The sequence below is a fragment of the Penaeus vannamei genome, chromosome 32 (genome assembly GCF_042767895.1).
Source record: "Penaeus vannamei isolate JL-2024 chromosome 32, ASM4276789v1, whole genome shotgun sequence".
Classification (NCBI taxonomy): domain Eukaryota; kingdom Metazoa; phylum Arthropoda; class Malacostraca; order Decapoda; family Penaeidae; genus Penaeus; species Penaeus vannamei.
The window spans coordinates 24,935,637-24,940,636 of NC_091580.1; the positions used below are offsets into that span (position 1 = coordinate 24,935,637).

The 5,000-nt window shown below is 43.8% G+C and overlaps 1 protein-coding gene across 1 annotated transcript in view; it reads left to right on the forward strand.

Moving 5' to 3' along the window:
- Window positions 1-896: 896 nt before the first annotated feature.
- LOC113827841 (uncharacterized) overlaps window positions 897-5,000 on the forward strand; it is a gene marked incomplete at its 3' end in the record, with an annotated part of 6,605 nt that continues 2,501 nt past the window's right edge. Inside the window, 1 exon segment of the mRNA XM_070144525.1 lies at window positions 897-1,210.

Here is a 5,000-nt window from a genome sequence, read left to right on the forward strand (position 1 = left end):
TCTCCCTAACTAAAGGATTTCATCATGCTTTGCTTTATCACGTTCGTCCATTTAACTGGATTTCATTAACCTAAAATAATTAGTGTAGATAAGAATACTAACTATCTTGAAATGTACCACATGACATATGCCCAAAAGTTAACAGTCTTGCAGTGATTGTTAAATAGACACAGATATACATATATACGTACGTATATGTTTATATATATATATATATATATATATATATATATATATATATATATATATATATATATATATGTATATATATATATATATATATATATATATATATGTGTGTGTGTGTGTGTGTGTGTGTGTGTGTGTGTGTGTGTGTGTGTGTGTGTCTGTATATACATACATATATATATATATATATATATATATATATATATATATATATATATATATGTATGTATATATATATATATATATATATATATATATATGTATATGTATATATATACATATTCATATACATATAAATACATATATATATATATATATATATATATATATATATATATATATACAACATACATATATACTCCCCTCCCCTACGCAACACACATACACACCCCCTCCCCCCTCCACACACTCTCCTACCCCTCCCCTTACACACTCAAACACACTCACCCCTACCCCCCCCCCCACCCCCCCACCCCATCCCTCAAACGATCGGTCCCTCAAACGTGAAACGATCGCAAACCGTTCACATCCTTCACCAAAAACGGACATCACTAAGGAAGATCCCGCTTACATATTTATTTACGTCACGTTGAACGCCATGGGCCGCCGCTTGAACGAACGAACGAAAACCGAACACGGGCGTTCAGCGTGGCGTGACGTCAGCGCGTATGTGACAGTTAAATGCTCTCGCGCGCTTTGTCATCCGTCTGTCTTCGCTCGGCTGTCGGAGGGAGAAGACGTAAAGAAGGAGAGACACAGAAGGAAGAGACGGAGAGAGGAGAGAGAGAAGAGAGGCGAAGAGAGAAGTGGAATAAGAGAGACTAAGAGAGAAGTGGAATATGAGAGACAAAGACAACGGTGCGAAAGAATAAGTGAAGCGTGAAAATAAAAACAAACACAACGAGAACAGAGACAAAAAAGAAAAGAGAAAAACAAAACATAGAGTAAGAGAAAAAAAAGTGCCAAAGAGACACGTCAAAGAAGACAAAAAAAAAAGAAAGTGGAAGAAGAGAAAAACAAGGTAAGAACACGTTTGAAAATGCTTTTCTCTCTCTTGCGCGTGTAGAGGCATAGGTGAGACAATTCAAAATCGATTTCCACCAGGTTTCATTTGACTGAATCTCCGTTTTGCAAGTTGTGAGTGACTGTCGTAACTGTTTTGATTGCGTCCTCGTTGCTTCGCCTTGCATAAGAGGAGGGTCACGGACTTTGAGATTGGTTATGGAGGTCGATCTAAACACCTTTAAGCTTTGTACGAGTGTGTGTGTGGCGTGTGTATACATTGAAGACAGACAGACAGACAGATAGACAGATATATGTGTGTGTACATATATATATATATATATATATATATATATATATATATATATATATATATATATATATATATATATATATATATATATATATACACACACACATATATATATATATATATATATAGATATATATACATATATATGTGTATGTATGTGTGTGTGTGTTTATGTATGTATGTACTGTATCTATGCATGTGTGCATATGTATGTCTGCATATATTTATGTGCCTATACGCATCCATATATACATGTCTGCAGGTGTATGTGGGCAGTGAAGCAAGATCTCGCCACATTGTGCAGTTATATGGACTCTCTCTCTCTCTCTCTCTCTCTCTCTCTCTCTCTCTCTCTCTCTCTCTCTCTCTCTCTCTCTCTCTCTCTCTCTCTCTCTCTCTCTCTCTCTCTCTCTCATATACATATACACATACACATATATTTATATATGTACCCATACTCATACACATACACATGTGTGGGTGTGAGTGAGAGAGCGTATGTGTACATATATCTTTATACATGCAGCCACTCTCACATAATACAAGACTCCTGCTCATACCATGCATGTCTGGGTGTTCATCTCCCGTTGAACGTTCGCTCGTTCTTCAGCCGTTCACCAATACGTGAAAGCAGAAAGGCATTGACATCAGCTGCGTTTTGATAATAATAATACTTCCTGCTTTTTTATCACTTTTGCTGTGTTATGTTTTTTTTGTTTTTTTTTTTTGGTTCTGCTTCATGGTGTGCACTTGGTTATTCTCCCTCGTCTCTCTCTGTCTGTCTGTCTCTCTCTCTCTCTCTCTCTCTCTCTCTCTCTCTCTCTCTCTCTCTCTCTCTCTCTCTCTCTCTCTCTCTCTCTCTCTCTCTCTCTCTCTCTCTCTCTCTCTCTCTCTCTCTCTCTTTCTCTCCATTACACACTTTCCCTCAACCTCTCCCACTATTTCTCTCATCATCACCATCTTTCATATTCCTCTCCTTCTCCCTCTCTCTCACCTTTACTCGCATTCACTCCATCAACCTCTTCCTCTCCCTCTATATTTTCCTCTGTCTCTCTCCCATTCCTTCTCCCTCCTTCTCTTTCTCCTTCTCCCTCTCCCTCTTCCCATTTCTCTCTATTTTTTAACCTCTCTTTCCCTCTCCCCTCATTCTTCTCGCTCTCTCGCCCTTCCCTCTCCTTCTCTTTCTCACCCTTCCCTCTCTCTCTCTCTCTCTCTCTCTCTCTCTCTCTCTCTCTCTCTCTCTCTCTCTCTCTCTCTCTCTCTCTCTCTCTCTCTCTCTCTCTCTCTCTCTCTCTCTCTTCCCTCGTTATCTTTCTCCTCCTCCCTCTTCCCCTCCCCCACTCCCCCCCTCTTCATCCACCGTCCTCTTTTCTCTTACACACCCTCTCCCTCTTCCTCCCTCTCCCCCACTCTCACCCTCATCTCCTTCTCTTCCTCTCCTCAACCTTTCCCACCTTCCTCCCCCCTGTCCCCATCCTTCTCCCTCTCCTTCTCGATATCCGTATCTTCTTCTTTCTCTTACCTCTCCCTCTCCCACCCCCTTTTCCCCTCTCTCCAAAATTTCGCTCACCCTCTATTTCTCCCTCCATCTCTCTCCTTCCCTCTCTAGCCTCCTCCCCGTCCTTCACCCTCTCTCTCTTCCCTCCCTCTCAACATCCAACTCCTTTCCCCTTTTCCTTCTCTTTCCCCCTCTCCTTGTCTCTCCCTCTCTCTCCCTCCCCTTCTCCCTGTCTCGTCCTCTCGCCCTCTCTCCCTCCCTCCCCCTTCCCTCTCTCTCTCCCTCCCCGTCCCCCTTCCCTCTCTCCCCCCCTCCCCTTCCCCCATCACTCTCCCCCTGTCTCATCTCCACCCCCCCTCCCCCGCCACCTACAACCACCACACCAACGTCAATAACATCTCCCCCTCCCCCCTCCCCCCCGTCAGCCCACCAAGGAGACACAAGGACGCCCAAAAGCACATCAAAATTCACCGTATTAAATTCTTGTCCAAGCACGCTTGTATTATCTCCCCGCCGGTGTTCTTGGCGAGGTTTTATGTGCAATCATGCAGACTGTGGCGTTTAATACGGGCTTGATCATTACCTCTGATGTAGTTATTATTGTCAGGAGGGAGATGCGGTGTCAGATTTCTTCCTTAGGGGAAAAACATCCTGATGAAAAGAAAAAAAAGAAGGGTCATTGGGTCAGGTTCGTGACTTTTTTTTTCATTTTTTTCGTTTCTTTCTCTATTTCTTTCTCGTTTTTTTGGTCTCTATTTCGGTCTCTGTCTCTGTTTCAGTCTCTCTGTCTCTCTCTCTTTTTCTTTCTCTCTCTCTCGGTTTTTCCCTCTCTCTCTCTCTTTCTCTCTCTCTCTCTCTCTCTCTCTCTCTCTCTCTCTCTCTCTCTCTCTCTCTCTCTCTCTCTCTCTCTCTCTCTCTCTCTCTCTCTCTCTCTCTGTCGGTTTCTCTCTCTTTCTTTCTCGGTTTCTCGCCCCCTACCCCCCCCCTACCTCTACTCTCTCTCTCTCTCTCTCTCTCTCTCTCTCTCTCTCTCTCTCTCTCTCTCTCTCTCTCTCTCTCTCTCTCTCTCTCTCTCTCTCTCTCTCTTTTTTCCCCTGAGCGAGTGAATTCATGAGTGAATGTGGCAGCTGGAAAAAAATAACATTCAGGCAGACAAACAGAAAATGACGGCTAAGTGGCAGAGGCAGCCGCCAGGTGTCTGTTGCATAAAGATTGCAATCTAATGAAATGTTACGGGAATGATGATCTCTGGGAAGACGATAGACGCCAAGATCCAGAGTCATCCCAGAATAAAAAAAAGGAAAAAATACGACCATAACACTTATTCTGATCATCATTACGGCCCCTTGTCTCTATCTTATATAATGGGATCTTTTATTACACCATTTCGATCTGAAGAGGAGATAAGAACAGAGAGAAAAAAAAACATATCCCATTCTTCGAATTCTTTTCACGGTCGATACCCCCCCCTCCCCACCACCTCCCCCCACTCCTGCATGACAAAAAAAAAAAAAAAAAAAAAAAATACGAGATGCACATTCCTGGACACCATCTTGCAAGTGCTCTTTGTCCGTGACTCTTCGTTTCCCTAAACGTAGACTTCCTGTGAGGGATTGGCCGAAGAGACACAAAGAGAAGGAGAGAGAGAGAGGGGGGGAGAGGGAGAGGGAGAGGAAGAGAGAGAGGGGTAGAGAGAGAGAGAGAGGGGTAGAGAGAGAGAGGGGGGGTAGAGAGAGAAGGAGAGGAGGGGTAGAGAGAGAGAGAGAGAGAGGGGTGCAGAGGGAGAGAGAGAGAGAGGGTAGAGAGAGAGAGAGGGGAGAGAGAGAGAGAGAGAGAGAGAGAGAGAGAGAGAGAGAGAGAGAGAGAGAGAGAGAGAGAGAGAGAGAGAGAGAGAGAGAGAGAGAGAGAGAGAGAGAGAGAGGGAGGGAGGGAGACGGAGACGGAGACGGAGACGGAGAGGGAGAGGAAGAGAGAGAGGGGGGGAGAGAGAGAAAGGGG